A 23,371-nucleotide genomic window follows, 5' to 3' on the forward strand; every position below is an offset into this window, starting at 1 on the left:
AATTGTGCATCAGTTTTGGTAAACCCAACAGTATTTCACACACATTAGACTCTCAATATCCCCTTCTTGCTTGGTTTTAAAACAGTGAGCTTGTCTACCTTGTAGGTCTTAAAATACAAACCAATTGACATAGCCCAAATTGGGATGAAGCATCCAAATGAACAAAAATCTCAATTTGAAACAGCAACCTGCATTACCTCCATGATTGCTTTTGGTAGTCGGCCACACCATAATCATCAAATGGGAAAAGAGCAGGGCAGCAGTGATGGATGGTAGCTTGCTCATTGCTGTCCCCAAATGTGAAAAAGAACTTGGTCTCCAGCCTGTGGCAGCACTAGGACAGTCTGTGTAAGCACATGAAGTCACTGTGGTTAAGCCCTTGAATCCTCAAATGCCTGTGGGAGCCCTTAGCTAATCCTTCCTCTCTGCTTTCTCCTCCCAACTAGATGAGGTGGGCTGTTTCTGGCCACTCCCTGCTGCTCCCTGGTGTGACATTACTAGAGGAACAAAGGCAACAGTCCTAAGTGAGCAGAGGCTGAAACTTCTGAAATCATGAGCAAGAATAGATTTTTCTCCCTTCCAAGTGGATTTTCTGAGGAATTTCTTCCCACAGCAATAGCAAGATGGCTGACATACTGCTGTACTCTTTTTGGTTACTTATACATAAAATGTGGAGGTATATATGTGTATATAGCTGGTGTCATTGCTATTGGGGTGTTAATCTCCAGAGTTATAGACTCTTGTGTATAGAACCTGTGGTTGGTAATCAAATAAATGTCATTGTAAAATTAATCATTGAAATACCACTGGTAAATTCCAATATCTTACTGTTGGGAAAAAAAAAAAGAAAGAAAACCAATAGCAGTCCCGACAAGAGAGCAAGCTTTGCCTCACAGAGTGGAAATGACCCCAGAGTCTCATTTATCAAGAGAAATCGAGAGATCAATTAATGGTTGCACATACAAATGGATTCCTAACTACATCGAGGTGAGTGTGGGCAGCCCCTCTCTGATCCTACAAACAGAGGATCAGGACATCAGGAGCAGATTTTCTGCTGCGGCATCTCTGCAAGCATGAGCTGCCCTTACATAATCAGAGCGACCCTCTCACAAAGAAACCCAGCCAACCCCTCTGCCGATGAGTCAGTAGTACCTGCAAAACCCACAAGCAATTGCCCACCTGGCTGCCTGGAGATTCAGAAAGAGCATCATTACAAGATTCATTGGAGGTTGCTATGGTTTCTGGCTGCACTTTTCTCTTCTCGCTATAGTTGGGTGATTTTAGTTAATCAATGGCTAGTCAGGGTGTAATCATTTTCTCTTCAGAAAACACAAGGGAAAGAAAGAAGTAGCCTGGAGTCTCTGGCTCCGTGTCACTGAGGCCAGTTCTTTTGTGACAGCCCAAGACTGACCTATTTGATATTCAATGTAAAGGAGGAAAGGAAAGTCACTAGAAAACTGCAAGCAGTTTGCGTGTGGGGGCACCTTTAGAGACTGTCAGCAGGGTCGCCTGCACAAATGACTCTTAGACTATGTTATTTTTTTAAGTTCCTTATCTCAAAACAATATGAAGGAGAAACAGTCCCTATCTAGAAAGAATTTTGCAATATTATTACCTTATGGATATAAGGTATCTAAATATTGAGATTCTATAGTGAGGGATTAATGTTATTCTGTCTAAAGTTAACTGTTGTAGTCTTCTGTAAATTTTTTTTAACATTTGAATTTATTACTGAGAATAAAAGATACCAGGGACTGGAGAGATAGTTCTGACATTAGGAGCATTTGCTGCTTTTGCAGAAGACCCTGGTGGTTGAGCTTCTACCCATATGACAGTTCACAAACACCTGTAACTCCAGTTCCAGGCTACCTGGTGTCCTCTGCTGGCTTGTACGGGCACTAGGTACACACGTGGTGTACATACATACATGCTAGTAAATACTTATACACACAAAATGAAAATGACGTTTATAAAAAACAATTTTATAAATCACCAAGTTATAATAAAAACAATGAGAACTCATCCTAGTAAAAGAGCAGAAAATACAGAATTATAAGCAAACCATGAATTTGGCATAGTTTAAGGATCTCACAGTCATTAGATTGCTGATAGGTTTTGGACAGAGGTTGAGTAAGAGGATTATGAACATGCAAACTTTGGCCCTCTTCATAGATTCTTCTCCATCACCTCTCACTTCAGACAATGGGAGCCATATGTGCAAGGAGACAAAACACAGAGCTCTTGGCCGTTGTTATAGTTTGAATCTAAACTGTCTCCCGCAGGCCTCTGTTTTGAATAATTTCTCCTTGGCTGGCTGATTGGTGTAACTAAGGTGCTAGGAGCAAGCGTGGTTTCTGCGTTTTCTGCCCTCACAGGCTCCACCACCACACACTGAGCCCCTCTGCTCTGCCCTTCCCATTATGATGGACTGAGAACTAAGTCAGTCTCCTTCTCTGTTGGCTGTCCTGTCACTGCCACACAAGAGTAGCTACTGTGGAGGTGCTCAGGGCTTCTTGATGTCAACATCAAAGAGCAACTGTGGGGCAATCACTGGGAGGCTGCCTAGCGCTTTGTGTTCCCGGAAGCTGTGCTTTGTGCGTGGAAATTATCAGCCACTGGATGATCTGGAGAATCTGAAAAAACAACAGAAAATTGGATTTCTATTTTTAAATGCGTTGCTTTGTATAGAAAAGTCACATCACCCCCAACTGATTTTGGTTTAAAAAGATGTGTTTACATCATTCAGTATGACATTTGTTCCTTGTATAAACACGCCCCTAAAGAGCAGCTCTCTACAAGAGCTGTGATCCTTGACTGCACACGGAGAAGGGCCAAGTCTTTGTGTGTGCTGCTGGGAATAAAAGTGAAACAATGGTTATGTAAGATTTACAGCAGTGACATTTGAAAAGATGGATCTGGAGTATTAATTTTTCCTTAATTCCTATTTAAGACAAAAAAGTAAAGTATATGTAATTAGGATAGTCAGAGATTTCACAAATACCCAGAGGGTTTTTTGTTGTTGTTATTTTACTGATAAATAAATATTGCTTCTTATACTACTGGGTATGAATTTAACCATGTACTTCTTACATACTTCATATATATATATATATATTTTTTTTTCAGATAATAATTATAATGTTGAAATTCTCAGTGTTGCTCTCCTAGCTTGCCATCTGAGGACAACACACAGCCCAGAGATTACGCATCCGCAGGAAGTAGTAGTTTGCACCATTGTTCTCTGGAAATCAGCCACTTGACTTTTATAGTCCAGAGGTTTGGTTTGCATTTAGTAAGTTCTCCATAGCTCAGTCATAGGAAACATCTTCATATCTGGTTACTGAGTGATGTCAATGAGAAAGCAGCTGCAAACCATCTCCCAACGCATAGAAACCAGTACAAAATGATTCATTTTTTTTTAACTTTTTTTTTATTGAGAAAAGGAGAAAAAAAAAACCAAATTTCCTCCTCCTCCCAGCCTCCCATTTCCCTCCCCCTCCTCCCACCCTTCTCCCCCTCCTCCCACCCTTCTCCCCCTCCTCCCACCCTTCTCCCCCTCCTCCCACCCTTCTCCCCCTCCTCCCACCCTTCTCCCCCTCCCCTCACTCCTCTCCCCCTCCCTCTACAGCCCAAAGAGCAGTCAGGGTTCCCTGCCCTGTGGTAAGTCCTAGGTCCTCCCCCCTCCGTCCATTTCTAGGAAGGTGAACATCCAAACTGGCTAGGCTCCCACAAAGCCAGCACATTACGTAGGTTCAAAACCCCGTGCCATTGTCCTTGGGTTCTCATCAGCCCTCATTGTTCGCCATGCTCAGAGAGTCCAGTTTTATCCCATGCTTTTTCAGTCACAGTCCAGCTGGCCTTGGTGAGCTCCCAATAGATCAGCTCCACTGTCTCAGTGGGTGGGTGCACCCCTCGTGGTCCCGACTTCTTTGCTCATGTTCTCCCTCCTTCTGCTCCTCATTGGGACCTTGGGAGCTCAGTCCAGTGCTCCAGTGTGGGTCTCTGTCTCTGTCTCCATCCATCACCAGATGAAGGTTCTATGATGATATGCAAGATATTTGTCAGTATTGCTATAGGATAGGGTCATTTCAGTGATGGAGGAAGGTCATTGGCTAATAAAGGAACTGCCCTGGCCCATTTTATTGGTTAGAGGATAGGTGGGAGGAGTAAACAGAACAGAACTTCTGGGAGGAAGAGGAAGTGAGCTCAGAGACTCCACAGCTCTGCTCTCCTGAGCAGATGCCTCAGCAGAGACGCCATGCCCCACTCCCGGGATGAAGCTCTGACCCAGGATGGACTAGGCTAAAATCTCCCCGGTAAGCGCGCCTTGGGGTGCTACACACAGATGATTAGAAATGGGCTAAATTAATATGTGAGAATTAGCCTAGAAGAGAATGGGCCAAGCAGTGTTTAAATGAATACAGTTTGTGTGTTGTTATTTCGGGCATAAGCTAGCCGGGCAGGCGGCTGGGGTGTTGGGGACGCAGCCCTGCAGCCGCCCTTATTACTTCATTTCAGGTTCCCTATCCTCAGCTGAAAATGATTCATTTTTAAATGGTAATCAATACAATTCTTTATGGTAAATGAGATTCTGAAATTGATTATAAATCAAACTAAAATGAGTTGATCCTCTGTCCTGCCATGGGAGAGTGCCCACACTATCCTGCTATGGGAGAGTGCCCACACTGCCCTGCTATGGGAGAGTACCCCACACTGTCCTGCTATGGGAGAGTGCCCACACTGCCCTGCTATGGGAGAGTACCCCACACTGCCCTGCTATGGGAGAGTGCCCCACACTGACCTGCTATGGGAGAGTGCCCCACACTGCCCTGCTATGGGAGAGTGCCCACACTGTCCTGCTATGGGAGAGTGCCCACACTGTCCTGCTATGGGAGAGTGCCCTCACACTGTCCTGCTATGGGAGAGTACCCCACACTGTCCTGCTATGGGAGAGTGCCCACACTGTCCTGCTATGGGAGAATGCCCACACTGTCCTGCCATGCACCATAAGTACAAAAGCTTTGGTTTTCTTGTCATAGGCTTCTATCACTATAGCCAAATCTCTGTGGCACTTTATTAAAGCTGAACTTTTAAAAAACTTCCAAGTGCTAGGTCTCTACTATTTTTATTCCCTTGGCCTTTCTCAAATTGTAACGACTAACATAGAAGTTCTGTGACTGGGTCTAGTCTTTCTCGGCAGTTAAGAACATGTTTCTGTTCTTGCAGACGACCTTGTTTCAACTTCCAGGATGACTAACAACCACTCGTTAACATTCAGGGAATTCATACCCTCTTCTGAACTCTGTGAGCACCAGGCATGTACATGGTGCACATACATACATTCAGGGAAAATGTTCATACACACAAAGTAAAATTAATAACTTTAAAGGAATTAAATTTTTTTCCATGACAACAGACACGTGTATTATCCAGTTTATAAAAGACGGATATTATCATATCAAAAAGTAATGAACTTGTTAGGAACAAAAGATATTCTTGGCACCAGTTAGCATGTTTATAAGCCTACTTAGTAATATATATTTAAATATATAATACATATATTTATATCAACAAATATAAGATGAGCAGATAATATATGTCTTAGATAGCAGTGAGTCTATCTAAGAAAGAAAGAAAAATGAGACAAGGAAGAAGAAACAAAGTTTTTGTGTAACTTACAAAAAAAAGTAAGAAAGAGTAGCTAATGCCAAGGACTGATGAGTGTGGAACTAGGAAATATAATAGACTTGGGGCACAAAATGATACTGTCTTTTAGCTCATTTATGCCAGATGTCTGAGAGGGAGAAGCAATTTTCTGCTGATGCCATTTCTGCTTTTTATAATCTGACAAAATTGCATGGGAGTCTAAAGATCTTCATGGACTCAGCCTGAAAAATATTTTGGCCATGCAATGTGATGATGGACTGAAATATCACACTGAGTGAATAAGATTCTGGTAATATGTTGGCATCTTTTGATCTCATTTTTCATGTTGTATCTACCATCCTTCAATATATTCTAACACTGGCATTGTAGATAATATTGATAAGGAATTATTGACATTTTTTCATATATAATAGTAATTTTTATAATTAATAATAACTAATATTGATAAGAAATGTTGATAGGTTAAAAGACCTATGCTGAAGTGACTTTAAATATTGGGAGTGTTCATGTAGATTCTATTGCTATATATACCAGGGAGAGATGCTTCAACAGGAAGGGTTAATTAGTTATGATAAAGCTATAGCAAAGACCAGAGCAAACTCTATTATGCAAGAAAGCATTTATCTTATCTTTGCCCCTAAATCTTAACAGATCAATTAGAATTACCCTAGTTATAAACATATATTTGTTATGCTGGAGCCCCTCAGATTCTGCCTGGGTTTTTATCAGTGAAAACTGGAAGCTATCAACCATGCTGCTACCTCTAACTTTGTAATTACAGGATTGTGACTTTGATCTACATGGTATCAGACTACCCTTTCAACTCCCAGGGAAAGGAAGGAGCTGGAAATTAAATTCAGCCCTGTAGCCCAATGGATAAAACAATCATGCCATTATTATAACCGCCCCCCCCCCCAAAAAAAAAACCTCTGAACTTCAAGGCTCAGGGGACCTCCCTGTATGGTAAATGCATCAGGTTATGAGTGAAAATGTGTTATGTTCTAATTCCATAGGAAGATAGCAGAGCTCTGCGTTTGGGCTCTCCTTATCTTCAAACTGTCTCCCGACCTTCATTCTACCAGTCTAGATTTGTATCCTTCAGAATGAGACCATCATTTTGACTGTGATTATTCAATAGACATGAAAAGCCATGGGGACCTCTGAATTTGTAGCCAGAAATTAGTCTGGGTTTTTACTGCTGTGATAAAACACCGTGTGCCCAAGAGCAACTTGGAGGAATAAAGGATTCCTTTATCACCAAGAAGCCAGGGCAGAAACTGGAGGTAGGAACTGATGCAGAGGCAATGGAGGAGGGCCACTTACTGGCTTACATGGCTTGTTAGACTTACGCCTGGGGTAGCACCACTACGATGGGCTGGGCCTTTCCACATCAATTACTAATTAAGAAAATATCCCCACAGTCTTGACTACAGGCATCTGATGGAGGTATTTTCTCAGTTGAGAGTCCTCTTCCCAGTTACGTCTAGGTTTGTGTTGAGTTGACAAAAATCAACCAGCACAGCCAAAGACTTCAAATCTTACAATTGGTGCAGGAAATTAAGGCAGTCGTGCTGATAATTCTGTCCTTCAGTTGTGTAGTATGTGCTAACTCTGGATGGTCAGCAATAAAATTTTGTTATGCCATTGAAAATAAATTGAGTAAATCTTGTGCCCATATACAAGGAAGAAGATGCAATTCTGAGGCCCAGAAACAAACCATGCCTGAAGTACGCAATGAAACTAGAGGGCTACTCTGACTAGATCTGAGTTGACTTGGGCCCAGTTGATGCCAGTCCTTCCTTGTATTCCCACTCAGCCCCTCACCATAGTCATGGAAAAGTCAATGTGCTCATGGGTTTGTAGCTACCAGAATGCCCACAGGATTTTGGTTCCAAGCACATCTCAGTGCGACTGCTTTCTTCCCTCAGATGAAGACAGCCAGTACTCAGAACTCCACCTTGCTGTGCTCATGAGAACCCTCGTGTTTTCAGATCTATTCTTCTCTATGGAAGGGAGGAACTTTGCTTCTGTGCCCTGATGATACTGTACCATTCAGTGCTGCATTACACATGGCATCATTTTCATCCTTATGGCCCCAGTGGAAATATCCCTGGCTTTCTAATTTTACATTTGCCTAATTATCTCACCTCTCCTGCTCTCAGCCACCCTTCCAATAGTCCCTCTACTGTATTTTTGGTTTTTTGTTTTGTTTTGTTTGTATTGTATTTTATTTTTTTATGAGCTCTGCCTGCCATTTGACGTTTTCCTTGCTGACTCTTTATATTACACAGTGGCAGGGTAAGATACTGCTTAGCTTTTTCCTGGAAGAGAACAAAAATGTTTGTAGTTTCTTCTTTCTCTCCAGTCTGGAAGAACAATGGAGAAATGTCTCTGGAAGACATCTCTCAAATGTCTTTCATTTAAGGTGCATTTAGAGGTTTTTAAGGAAGAGGAACTACCATCATCAAATTTTCCAGTTAAAGCCCCTGAAATCTAAGGCCACTAGAAATAGTTTCCTTTCCCATTCCGAGTCCTTCAGCAGGGGAAGTTTCTATTTAGAGGATAAAAGGAAAAGGCTATGCTAGGTCATCTAACTCACTCTGTCTACAGAAAATCCATGGTTTTATACAGTGATAACTAATTCACATAAAATATTTCTAGTCAAGATAAGTGTGGTAAATATGTGGATTAATAAATAAATAACAAAAATCTTAGGAGCTTGCTAGATTGCTTTCCTTATGGCTGTGTAAGGTTAAGAAGACAGCATTCAACTCTCAGCTTACATTCTCTGATTCTTTTATGTCTAATTACCATGAACCTAGTCAAATGCAGAAGCCATTTCAAGTGTTTCCAGATATGCGGATTTAATTTGGTTTCCATAATTAGACATATATCTTAAGTAAAAATATATTAATATAAGGTATTTCAAGCATTACAATCTATAAATGATTTTAACAATTTAAAATAATTAATGACAATATTATGTACATTTATAAGTATGAAAATTCTTCAATATCAGTAGAATACTCTAGAAATCCTAGAATAGTTTTTGTTTATACAATATTAAGTCAGTGCTTCAGCTCTGACAGAAAATAATATAAAGTCACTGATCTAGCAGTTAGCTATTACCAGTCCCTGTCTTTGAAACATTCATTTCCAGCCTTTAATCATAAGGGCTTCTATCTTCCTGAAAACAAGCATCTCCGCAAACCCAGCTTCCTACAATCAAATGATTTTCAATAAGAGTGTCAGGAATCCACAAAGGGAAAAGATACTTTCTCCAATAAATGATGTTGAGAAAACTGAATTTTCGTGAGCAGAAGATTGAACAAAGAGACTTTTCTTGCACTGTAATGTAAGAAATCCATTTAAAATGCACGGAAGACTTAAACATAACAACTAAAACCATAAAAGTACTAAAGAAAGTGTAAGGGAAAGCTTCTTGAAATAGCTTTTGGCAATGATTTTTGGCTATGACAGCAAAGCATAAACTATAAAGCAAATGTGGGTGAGGGGTTGAATTAAACTGAAGAGTTTCGGAAGAGCGAAGTGAACAACCAACAAAATGAAAAGAAACCGTGGAATAGGAAAAAATACATTAAAACCATATGCCTTAGAAAGGATTATTATGCAAAATATATTAGAAATCCCTATCACTACACACACACACACACACACACACACACACACACACACAGAGGCACACATGCAATGAATTGAATATGCATTTCTCCAAAGATGACATACAAATGGCCAACAGTTATATAAGTGTAAAACGGGCTCAACATCACTTATCAGGAAATGTTAGCATGGCTGTTATAAAAAGGATGAAAAGTGACTCTTGGGAAGGATGAGAAAATAGAACCCTTGCACACTGTTGATGGAACTGTAATTAGTGCAGCCATTACAGAAAATAGTATGAGGTTCTTTGAAAAACAGAACCAATATTAATTCTGAGTGTATTTTCAAAGGAATGAGGATCTGGATCTAGTCAAGACGTCTGTGCTTACTTTCATCTGCGGTGGCCTTTTCCATGGTTGCCAGGAGAGGTTTATAAGCAAATGGATAAAGAAAAGATGGTGCGGCACCAGCCAGGGAAGGAAGTAGACTTACTGCAGACATTTACCTCTCCTCCAAACCCAATCCCCCAGGCTCAGCCTCCAGTTCTGCAGCAGACCACCTCCTGCAGCCCCTCTGTCCTCTTCACCCCCGTTTCAGCAGATCTCAGGGATCTTTTCTTTCGCCTTCCCTCCCTAGTCATCCCTTTGCCTCAGGCCCCCAACTGTAGCAGATATTCCCTTGGAACCTAGCATCCATGCTAGCCAGAGAAGCAAGTAGGCCAACAAGGCAGGGAGGCTAGCTTCAGCTCTTCACTCTCTCTCCTCTTCTCTAGCTAATCTATGTCTCATGCCCCACTCTGGAGCAGAATACCTGATGCAGTCTCTTCTCACTCTACCCCCCCCCCCATTCCAAAGGACTAAACAAATCCTGATGGAAAACCCTGCTTTCCTCCCACCTGTTGACTTACTCAAAACACCAATTATAGACCATCCCAACTCTTAAATATCAGCTCCCTATGCCTAAACACACATTATACCTGGAACACTCAGAGGCCACAGCTAGCAGGATTCCAGAAACTATCCATACCAGGACCACACTCTCCTCGGAATTAAAGAAGGCAACAAAAATCAAGGTTAAAAAAATACGCACCCTGTAGTAATTATAAATCTGTTGGCCTCCCCCGTCACCTGGGTATTCAGTCTTTTTAAGAGACAAACTCGATCATAATGGATAATTTTTCGGATGTGTTCTTGGATTCGATTTGCCAGTATTTTGTTGAGGATTTTTGCGTCGATATTCATGAGTGAGATTGGCCTGTAGTTCTCTTTCCTGGTTGAGTCTTTGAGTGGTTTTGGTATCAGAGTAATTGTGGCTTCATAAAAGGAGTTTGGTAATGACCCTTCTGTTTCTATCTTGTGGAATACATTAAGGAGTATAGGTATTAGATCTTCTTGGAAGATCTGGTAGAATTCCGCATTGAAACCATGTGGTCCTGGGCTTTTTTTGGTAGGGAGGTTTTTGATAACCTCTTCTAATTCTTCGCGACTAACAGGTCTATTTAGATTGTTCACCAGGTCCTGATTTAACTTTGGTATATGATATTTATCTAAAAAAGTATCCATTTCCTTTACATTTTCCAATTTTGTGGCATATAGGCTTTTGTAGTAAGATCTAATGATTCTCTGAATTTCCTCTGTGTCTGTGGTTATGTCCCCCTTTTTATTTCTGATCTTATTAATTTGCAAATTCTCTCTCTGCCGTTTGATTAGCTTGGATAGTGGTTTGTCAATCTTGTTGATTTTCTCCAGGAACCAGCTTTTTGTTTCATTGATTTTTTGTATTGTTTTCTGTGTTTCTATTTTGTTGATTTCAGCCCTCATTTTGATTATTTCCAGTCTTCTACTCCTCCTAGGTGAGTCTGCTTCTTTTTTTTCTAGAGCTTTCAGGTGGGCTGTTAAGTCTCCAATGTGAGCTTTCTCTGTTTTCTTTAAGTGGGCACTTAGTGCTATGAACTTTCCTCTTAGGACTGCTTTCATAGTGTCCCATAAGTTTGGGTATGTTGTTTCTTTATTTTCATTGAATTCCAGGAAGACTTTAATTTCTTTCTTTATTTCTTCCTTAATCCAGGTATGGTTCAATAGTTGACTGTTCAGTTTCCATGACTTTGTATGGTTTCTGGGGGTAGCATTATTGTTGAATTCTAACTTTAATCCATGGTGATCTGATAAGACACAGGTGGTTACTAATATTTTTTTTGTAACTGTGGATGTTTGCTTTGTTACCGACTATGTGGTCGATTTTCGAGAAGGTTCCATGAGCTGCAGAGAAGAAGGTATATTCTTTCCTATTTGGATGGAATGTTCTATAGATGTCTGTTAAGTCCATTTGATTCATTACCTCCATTAATTCTGGTGAACCCAAGGAAAAACATATAGTTATCCTCTTGGCTAAGGGAAGTAGACCAAATTGCCAGGGAGAAAATTAGGATCTTGGGGGTGGGGTGGGATGGGGGTAAGGGGAGATGGGGAGAGAAAAGGTAGAAGGGAAGGAGGGGGGACTTGGGGAATCAGGAGAATTGGGATAAAGGAAAGGTGGATAGGGGAGCACGGAACCACAATTCTTAGTTAAGGGAACCACTTTAGGGTGAGCAAGAGATTTGACCCTAGAGGGGCTCCCAAGTGCCCAACATGAGGTTCCCAGTTAGTTCCTTGGGCAGCTGAGGATTGGGAACCTGAAATGACCCTATCCTAGAGCAATACTGACGAATATCTTGCATATCATCATAGAACCTTCATCTGGTGGTGGATAGAGATAGAGACAGAGACCCACACATGAGCACTGGACTGAACTCCCAAGGTCCCAATGAGGAGCAGAAGGAGGGAGAACATGAGCAAAGAAGTCGGGACCACGAGGCGTGCACCCACCCACTGAGACAGTGGAGCTGATCTACTGGGAGCTCACCAAGGCCAGCTGGACTGTGACCGAAAAAGCATGGGATAAAACCGGACTCTCTGAACATGGCGAACAATGAGGGCTGATGAGACGCCAAGGACAATGGCACGGGGTTTTGATCCTACTTAATGTGCTGGCTTTGTGGAAGCCTAGCCAGTTTGGATGTTCACCTTCCTAGATATGGACGGAGGGGGGAGGACCTAGGACTTACCACAGGGCAGGGAACCCGGACTGCTCTGTGGACTGGAGAGAGAGGGGGAGAGGAGTGGGGGGAGGGAGAGAAGGGTGGGAGGAGGGGGAGGGAAATGGGAGGCTGGGAGGAGGTGGAAACTTGTTTTTTGTTTATGTTTTTTTTCTTCTTTTCTTAATAAAAAAAAAATAAAATAAAAAAAAAAGAGACAAACTCCATCCACCCACAATCTCCCCCATCACACCAGGGAAAACTGATCCCAAGCCTCCTCTCCATCTCTCCTCTTCATCTTTCCTCTCTCTCTCTCTCTCTCTCTCTCTCTCTCTCTCTCTCTCTCTCTCTCCTCCCCTCCATAACCCCTTACCCTTATACCCAATACCCACTAAATAAACTCTATACCCAAGCTCTCACTGCATGGCATATCTGTCTGTCTCCCACCCGCCAGAAGACCTGCTGGGGTCGCTGCCATGAATCATAACACAGCCAACAGAATAAATGCCAGATATTAGCACCTAGAATCACAATCATTTCAAATCCTGATGCCTAGATGCCAGCATAAAAACACAGTTAATAATGGACAGGAAGTATGTACCAACTAAACTATAATAGGTTCTGAAAAATACAAAAGAGCTGAGGTACAAGAAAAGAATTTAAACAGCCTTTATGAATGTGATCTTAACAGGTCCTTAAAGAGGAAACGAATAAATTCCTTTCACTGTAAATACAAACAGTGGAAGGAAATGAATAAAACATTTTAAAACCTGAAAGTGAAAATCAAGTCAATAAATAAGACCCAAACTGAGACAAATTTGGAAAAGAAAAATTTAGGATCTTAAACAGGAAACTCAGAGGCAAGCATCACCAACAGAATAGATGAGATGAAGGAGAGAGTTTCAGGCATTGAAGATAAGATAGAAAAAAAATAGGTACATTGGTCAAAGAAAATGATAAATCTAAGAAATGATAAACCTATGAGACATCTGGAAAATTTGGGATACTATGAAAAGACTAATTCTATAAGGAATAGAACTAGAGAAAGGAGAAACAAAAACAGACCAAAGACATGGAAAATATTTTCAACAAAATCATAGAAGAAAATTTCCCTAACCCAAAGAAGAAGGTGTTATTAAGGTACAAGAAGCATACAAAACACCAAACAGACCGAACATAAAATAAACTCATCTCAGCACATAATAATCAAACACTAAGTTTACAGAACAAAGAAAGAATATTAAAAGCTCTAAGGGAAAAAAAAACATATGAGGTAACGTACAAAGACAGACCTATTAAATTAACACCTGAGTTCTCACTGGAGAATCTAAAAGCCAGAGGGCCTGAAAAGATGTTCTACAAACTCCAAAAAAAAAAAAAAAAAACAATAAAACAAAAACAAAACAAAACAAAAAGAAAAAAACCATAGATGCTAGGCAGACTAGTTAACCCAGCAGTAATTTCCTTTTTTTCTTAAGGCTCAAACATTTTTTTATTGTTTTCATTTCAATCATAATAGAAAGATACTCCAAGATAAAACCAAATTTAAGCAATATCTATTTAAAAATCCAGCCCTACACAAAGCACATGAAGAAAAACTTCAACTTGCAGAGGATAATCATGCCAAAAAACCACCAAGAATAAATAATCCCAGACCAGAAAATCAAAAAGGGGAAATAAACAACAGCAAAAAGCCACCCAAGAGCAAAATAATAGGATTCAACAACATTCCCTGCTCATGATAACTCTCAAGCCAAAGGTTTCATTCCCCAAAAAAAAAAAAAAAACACAGACTAACAAAGTAACTACTAAACGGAATCTATCTTTTCTCTGCATCCAAGAAACACACATTAATATCAAGGACATGCATCACCTCAGGATAAACAGGTGACAAAAGATATCCTAAGGATCCACAAAAAAAAGCTGGCATAGACGTTTTAATATGATAGACTTCAAACCAAAGCTAATCAGAAGATATAGGTGTAGGAGGGAGGTTGCTAGTTAGTTCCTGGCCACCCGGCTAGCTTAGACCCGAAGACAGAAAAAACAGAAACTGTATTAATTAAATCACTGCTTGGCCTATTAGCTCTAGCTTCTTATTGGCTAACTCTTACATGTTAATTTTACCTGTTTCCATTAATCTGTGCATCACCTACCAGCAAAGTTTCAGCACATCTCTCTCCAGAGTCAGCTCTATGACTTCTCTTCTAACTCCACCCTTCTTCCTCCCAGCATACAGCCTAGCTTTCCCCACTTAGTTCTGTTCTACCCTTACTATAGGCTCAAAGTAGTTCTGCATTCATTAACCAATAAAAGCAACACATAGACAGAAGGACCTCCCACACCAGCTAGAGAAGAATTCTACATACTGATCAAAGGAAAAATCAACCAAGAGGACATGTCAATTCTTACTACCTATACATCAAACACAGGGCCACTCAATTTTATAAAAGAAACACTACTACAGCTTAAATCATGCACGTATCTTCACACACTGATATTAGAAAACTTCAATAGACCACACTCTCACCAACAGACAGTTCATCCAGACAAAAGCTAAACACAGAAATGCTGGAGCTCACTGATGTCATAGTCCAAAATTGACCACATAATCAAACACAAAGCAAGTCTCAACAGATACAAGAAAATTATAATAACACCCTATATCCTATCAGATTGCCACGGATTAAAGTTGGCTATCAACAGCATGAGAAACAACAGAAACTTTCAAATTTGTGGAAACTGAACAATTCACGACTGGATGTAAAATTGGCCAAAGCAGAAATTAAGAAAGACTGTCTAGAATTGATTGAAAATGAATATACAACATACCCGAACTTATGGGACACTTGTGGTGGTTCTAAGAGGAAAGTTCATAGCACCAAGTGCCTATATTAAAAAAAGAAAAAGGGATAGAGGGATTTCATACTAGCTACTTAACAGAACACCTAAAAGTTCTAGAATAAAAAGAAGAAATCACACCCAAAAAAAGTAGGCAGCATGAAATAATCCAACTCAGGGCTGAAGTCAATAAAACAGAAACAAATGGAATAATAAGAATCAATGAAAAAAAAGAGATGATTCTTTCTTTGAGAAAATCAGTAAGATTGACAAACTCTTATCAAAATTAACTAAAAGACAGAGAGAAATATCCAAATCAACAAAATCAGAAACAAAAAGGGGGACATAACAAGAGTTGCTGAGGAAATCCAAAGAATCATAAGTGTTAGTATTTAAGCATTTGTACTGGCCTGCCCTTGAGGTTCTGACAGGACATGACCTCAGCTACTGTCACTAAGAGCACCAGCTGTGCACAGTTGATACATTCCCTTTTAAACAGTGGCCCTTGCTCACTTCCTCTCTCTCTCTCTCTCCTTCTCTGTTTTTGTCTTTATCTGTCTGTCTCTGTCTCTCTCTCTCTGCCTCCCTCTCTTCTTCTTCTCCTGTCCCCAGAAGCCTGTCTTCCCTCCCCATTTTTCCATTCACTTTTCCCCAGTAAAAAACCTCTCTACCTGAGCTCTGTCACATGGCCTGTTTCTCTCACATGCATCTTCTTTTTTAAATTACAACAATAAAGACATTCTTTAAAAATCTATACTCCAATAAATTGGAAAATTAAAAATGGACAACTTTTTAAATGCATATCACCTACCAAAGTTAAACCAAATCAGATAAGCACTTTAAACCCGTGCGAAATAGAAGCAGTCATTAAAAGTCTATCAACCAAAAAAAGCCAATAGCCTGGTGGTTTTAGTGCAGAAGTCTACCAGACTTTCAAAAAGGTAATGCAAACACTCCTCAAATTAATTCACAAACTAGAAATAGAAGAAACATTGCCCAATTTATTTTATAAATAACCTTATGCCTAGACCATCCAAAGACCCACAAAGAAAGAGAATTATAGAGCAATTTCCCTTTTGAACATATGCTGTGTGACATTTTGATTGTGTCTTGACAAATAACGTTTGCTTGGAGCCAGAGAAGCAGGGCAGCAGCCACCAATGACTTCATACATAGATGCAAAATTTCTCACCCAAATACTTACAGAGTTCAAGAACACATCAAAAGATAATCCACCATCATCAACTAGGCCCATCCCAGAGACGCAAGGATGATTCAACATAAATAAATCAATGAATGTGATCCATTATATAAATAATCTGAAAAAACAAAATTCGCACAATCATCTCATTAGATGCAGAAAAAGTCTGACAAAATCCAACCACACTTCATGATAAAAAGTCCTAGAGAGATTATTGCATGCCATCTAGGTGTAAAACTTGCTCTTGTATTAGACTATAAAGTAAGATCCAGTAAATTGGAAGGACTGACATATAAAACCAATGTTTTATAAACATAACGCAATACTTTCCTAAATAATAATTGTGAAAAAAATGTACAGTAGTAGCAAGAGGTGGGATTGGGGAGGGTAGTGGGAAGTGAATTAATTTTGTTTACTCAAAAATAATTATATGTAAAAGTACATGCACACACATATATAATAAAGTTCCTCTACTTTGGGTGATAATGCCCCCCAAAAGCCACAGACTAATGAAAATCTCCATGCCAAGCATGGAAAATCCTGCTTCAAGTTGTTGGTCAGGGAAGTACAAAAGCAAGGGTAGGTTGTTGCCATTGGCTCTGGTACCTGCCAGAGCATATAGGTGAATTCCTATTGCTGAAGACAGCACATATTTCAGGCACAGAACTTAAAAAAATTGGGCTGGAACTGACCTGAAAGTCCCCTCCACAAGGACTAGCTCTCATAGTTTCTGAGGTGCTGTAGCACCTTGTATACAATCTGCCAAAGGCAATCCATAGCCCTACTCAGCTGTAAAACCTACAAACCACAATGACCAGTATGAATGATATCACTAAACATACAATAGTCACACATATTTTGGAGCAACCAGCAGCTACCTAATTAGACTTAAGTACCACTTCATTAGAAGGAATTTATGTTTGGTACTGTAAACTTAGCCAACTACTAGGGGCTGCTAAGCTCATGGGTCTTGGAGGAGAATCCACTACTGCTATATTCCCAAACTAGTGTAATTCTAATTGCATTACAAATGCTTACCATTGTCTCCACAGACAAGGGTGTATCTCACCCTTTGTCAAAGACTTTTCTTTTAGCAGCAGGTGAAGAACATTTCAGAAACCCACAACTGGTAAAATTGAGAGAACAACTGACCTTGGGGGTACCTAGACCCTACTGATATATCTACAACTCAACCCCAAACCTTAAGCTCAGGGATTATCAAAAGAGGAGGCAGAAAGATTTTAAGAACCAGCATACCAGGAGGTTTACTGGGAGATAGTGTCTTCTGGGTATGGCTGGAAAGCTACCTCATGAAATCTCAGAAATATCATCACCTAAACAAGTCTCATACAATTACAACGCCAGTTGACATATCAGCGTGGATGAGAGAAAATTTTACAAGACCCTATCTGTAAATGCAGAGCTATGGGCTACTACTGGCTACCAAGAGAGGGAGATTTCATCTTCTTAGGGGAGAGAGCCTGATAAATGATCCAAGTGGTCAACCTTAAACATATACACATAAGAGCAACACTCAATTATACCAGCAGGTTGTACTCACATACATGTGTGTGCATATAATAAAGAAGAGATCATGAATTTGAGAAGGGAGTATGGTGGAATGGGGTTGAGCGAGACACAGAGAGGGATAGAAATGACTTAAATGCAATACTCATGTATGTAATTTTATTATACACACACACATACATATACAAAGTGTAATGATGTATGTTTGAAGACATATTCAGTTTCACCAAGATCATCTCAGGATGTACTAGATCCTTGTGGCACCAAACTTCCATCCATTGGAAGTCATTCTAACAAGTATGTTCCAATAGTCTGTGAGGGAGCACTCAGGAAAAGTGACTGTAAGCACAAAGTAGGAAAGCAGTTTAAAAGGGGGTTCTTCTGTTCTTATGAGATCAAGCCACATCCACCGGAGAATCCCCTGCTTTAATGTTATAGGAATGATAAAAGTTTAATAACAAGTGTTTATGAAGTATACAGCAAAATCAAGTCATATATATGTATATTCATAAAATTGTCATATATACGTATACTCAATATTAATTTATTTCAAAATAGTTTGTAAACTATATCTCGTTAAATTCTATCACTCTTACTTGAAGAGAGACATCTAAAAAATTGGAATGATATTTTCTTCTAATTTATAATGAGTATTTAAAATTAGACATTGCCACAGATAATTTTCTAGGAAAATTACACAGATTTTTAACTTTGGGTCTATTTTAATAGAATATGGTGGTCTCATTTGAATCTGGACCTAAAGACATGTGTGTGTGTGTTTATGTGTGTGTGTTGAAGCATTAACATGTTCAATATTTAATATAAATGGAATTTAATATATAAGTATATAAGAAGAATCTCAGTAGTATCTCTAATGGCAGGTCTTAGAATAGAAATTAAATGCCACTGTTTCTTTGTTTCGTTTATGGTTGTCATTTTAGCAGTTCCCGTTATGTCAATCTGTCTTCCCCCTCCTCCACTGAAACTCTGCATGGTGCGTGAACGTCAGCAAGGAACGTTTTGTGGCTTATGTGAACACCGTGAATGCGTAAACGATGAAACCAACTCTTTCAAAAGCAGCTTGAAATTTCAAAAACCCTGTGAAACTGAAGAGAATGCCCTGCAGGGAAGAGTGGTCCTTCTTAGGTATCAGTCAGCTGTGACTTAGCCACTGGCACCAACGGTGGCTCTGGAAGCCCGGGCTGACGACCCCACTGGCACGCTGTGTCAACTAGCCAAAGGTCCTCCACAAATCATCCGTGCCCTCTCCTCACATCGAAAGCCCGTGCATCTGGCACCGTTATGCTTGGCTGGTGCTAGCTTGTGGCCTACGAACAGCTGAAGAATAAATTTAAGGACATTATTAACCATGACCAGAATGTGCTGCTCTGTTTCACAAGTTTGAAACAACAGCTCCTGCCGCCCTGAAGTGCAGTCATTTTCATATTCTAGGATGTTCTTTTCAGCGAAGATGTGGTAGCTAGCACGCTCATAAACAGACATTGGGAGTATTGGGAGTGTGTGTGCCTATTTTCCACTGCATGAACATGGTCCATTTCTCTCCAAATTTAAATGTGCAGTGGTTTGTGATGATGTGAAGTTAAAACCCTCTAAGAACCGGTTTGAACCAGAGGCTTTCCAGGTGCTGATACCATTTACGTCCTGAGGCAGCCAGAGACACAAACTCTCAGTTGTTCTCCCAATGGGAGCATCGAAGAAAAGGATATTAACCCATGAAACCAAGCTTTGTCTAGGGTTAAGCAAACAGGAACTGTGCCTCCAAGGAGAAGGTCATTCTCTACTGAACTTTGCACATGAATTTATAGTTTTGCACTATGTTGATGTATATTACAAAATATGTTTTGGAGGTGAAATGTATCTGTGGCCTATTTTGGAAATTTATCACCTCTACTGCTGATGTTATTCATTTTCCAAATTACCCTATCTCTGTTCAATCTCTGTGAACCCTGAGAGTCTTTTTGGGACTCTCAGCCTTCTCCGTGTCGGGATAATAGTCATAAACCAACATCTTTATTTCCAGAAATGCGTATTTTAACTGTGTATGATATATCAAGATGGGAGTAGTTAAAGATGAATCAGTCAGACGTGTATTTCAAATCACCATATTTCTCTGATTTGTTAGACATGGTTCAAGAAATTATAGATCTTAAAAACAACACTTATTCTACCATTGCATAAAAACTGTACTCAAAAGATGGCTATAAAATGTGTCAAATATTAATTACTAGAGAACAATGTTTTCTCCAAAGAGCTCAGCCTAGAGTGGAGATTTGAGTATGATCCTGGTATACCCTTCCTATATGTATGCCTAAAGAGAATGAAGTGGGCATGCAATAAAGATGTATGACCATGCCAACAATGGCACCACTAACAGCCCAAGTAATGGAATCTGCCTAGATCTTGTCAGTAAATAATTGAGTAAACAGAAATGATTTCTCATTTATTCATTCATACTCAAATCTCCAGAATCCGAGGTACTTTTGTCAGTCATCCTATTTTCCTAGACTCTCAGTAACATTTCTCAGGGTGAATACCTAGTTGTTTGTGGCATATGCATACTTTTAATTTCAGCAACCTATAAAAAAGAAATGAAAGCATGATAATAAATGTGGCGGCAGCACTAAGAACTGTCAGAGAGAACCACGCGGAAACTCTCTGCTGCCTCCAAGAATGTTCACAGCATCCCTGGGTCATGGTACTGATGTAATCATCATTTTATCAAGACACAAGAAGCTCAAGAAAATTATCAGAAGTCAAATTTGTAGGTGGCATTCTATATATTAAATGACACTATCTTCAGATATTGTCAGCTCTTCTCCAGAATGATGTTTGAGAAGCCAAAACACTTGAATAATTTCTTGGAAGTCAAGAAATTAAAAGACCCTTTTTCTCTAGAACAGCAGTTCCCAAACTGTGGGTCACAACTCCTTTGGGGGTCACATATTAGATATCCTGAATATCAGATATTTGCATTAAGACTCATAACAGTAGCAAAATTACAGTTATGAAGTAGCAATGAAATAAGTTTATATTTGGGGGTCACCACAATATGATGAACTGTATTAAGGGATTCCAGCATTAGGAAGGTTGAGAACCACTCACTGCACTAGAATGAGGACAATGGCATTGTGGGAGACATCTGCTCCTCAGAAGTACTAGGCACTCATAGGACTCTGCTGTAATAAATAAATACATTGTGCTAATCTATTTGTCATTAATGGAGACATAAGAAAAAACAAAAGCATGTTAATGGAATAGGGTACCAACAATTAATGCATTTGGGGATTAGCAGCTGCTCCTAGCAGCCAGCTGACTGCAGACATTTACACACAAGCAGGCCTCAGGAAAGTGAGCCTGGCTGCTGGTCAACAGCCTGCGTGTAAGTATGCATGTTTGTGTGTGTGAGTTTGTCCATGTGTACATGTTCACTGCATACATTTATAGAGGCCAGGGATTAACACTGGGTGTCTTCCTCTATTGTTCCCCACTTTATATTCTGAGGCAGATACCCCACTGGGACCCAGGCCTTATCTCTTAGACTGTCTCAGCCAGTCAGCTTGTTCTGGGGATCATCTCAGAATGCTCCCCACATGCTTGCTACCCCAGCACTTAGGTGGGTTCTGGGGAATCTGAACCCTGCTCTTCAGGGTTTGGCATGGCATGCACCTTGTCTGCTGAGCCATCTCCCCAGCCAAACTCATTCTCACAGTCCCCTTGAATTGGACAAATAGTTAACAGGAACAAAGCCAGAATTCTAGATTCCATCCTTTCGGCGACACCAACAATCTCTCCCTGAACCCCATATTCCAAATACCCAAAGCATTAGAATCACACTGGGCCAGAGCCAGTTTTCTGTCTGAGCAGGAAGACACTGACTGGAAAATACGAAACAGTAAGAGATGAAGTGAGACTAAGATTCAGATTGATTATTGGATCTGAGCCCATTTCCAATAAGAGCTGTTTGGTGTTGCAGCAATAAAACCATAAAGTAATTGATATTCAAATGTACTTTAGGTTTGCATTCTTCAGTGCTATGATGATTAACAATTGACAACCTGCCAGGATCTGGATTTCCAGAGGAGTCAAGTCTTTGGGCATGCCTACAAGGGATCTTGAGACTAGGCTAACTGAGGTGGGACAGCCCACCTATTGTGGGTGGAGTCATTTCCTGAGCTGAGGTCCAAGAGAGAATAAATCATGAACTTAACTGTGTTCACTTAGTTATACTTAGAACTATCTGGCATTGTTTTTGTTCCTTTTTTGTGACAGGGTCTTACTATATGGCCCAGACTGGCCTGGAACTGTCAGTCTTCCTGCTCTATGTGCTGAAATTATATTCACCACCAGACCCAGCAAAGATTACTTATTATTTAGTTTGTAACTAAATACATTTTCTAATTTATTTATATAATGTGGATGGAGGTTCCTTTGCCTCTAAAAGTAAGGCTAAGTTGTGCAATTGTTAGTTATATCAGTGTGCACACACACTGCAGACATAGCAGTCTGCTCTTCATCAGGTTTGAATTCATCTCAGAAATATGATCAAGCCAACCATGTAGGGTTTGTGTTTAATATCACATTTTATATCATGTGATTGAGAAGCCAAAACACTTGATTAATTTCTTGGAAGTCAAGTAAATCTGCACTTGGATTTGCCAAAATTCAGAACAAAGTTCTCTTCCACCTACTAGGTAAGCTAGTGTTTTTAACTATGGATTTTGCTGTTGAAGGGTCTTTTCTCACAATAGAGTAGGAAAAAATCCTATCCATCCCAAACCATGACTTGCTGAACTCTCCACACCTGGGCCTCTTGAGTTAGTCAAGTAATTCTGAACTTGACTAAAGAATAGAGCACACTGCTCTTGAGTAATCCCACAGAGGTCCAGGTCCTGTAAGCCTGTGCTCATGTGTTCTCAGCAATCCCAGGGCTTCCCTGCCCACATTTGGCCTCATAATCACAATTTACTTGATATTTTTGCAATAAACAATCTTCAAACTCATTACTCTGAGCCTTCAACTAGACCTTGTCTTTCGTCTTTATCAATGATTAATGATCCACATGAGCTTGCCTTTGACTCCTTTCATTTTTTCACTCATCACATTTTATAATACACATAGCCTTAGGCAATAAAGGCTTATCCAAGGGAAAATTATTGGCTATTCATCTTCTGACCACCCATAAATCTTCTGCATGTTTCTAGCTGCTGTTTTATTTGCTTTTAACTTTAACTGTCTTCCTAACACCTATCCCACACCCTCACCCCATCTTTTCCTTCTCTGGAGTCTGAGCTTAGCCAGTTTGCTCATCTTGGTATTACTGGGAATGTTTAAGGACATAATCAGGACTTATTTGAATATCTGCAGCACAGGGCAAGGTAAGCACAGATGTGTTCTTTCATTTCAAAGCTTCCCTTCAGCTA

The sequence above is a fragment of the Microtus oregoni genome, unplaced genomic scaffold (genome assembly GCF_018167655.1).
Source record: "Microtus oregoni isolate MIOR12 unplaced genomic scaffold, Mior012 000070F_ref0000104, whole genome shotgun sequence".
In the NCBI taxonomy this organism is placed as follows: Eukaryota; Metazoa; Chordata; class Mammalia; order Rodentia; family Cricetidae; genus Microtus; species Microtus oregoni.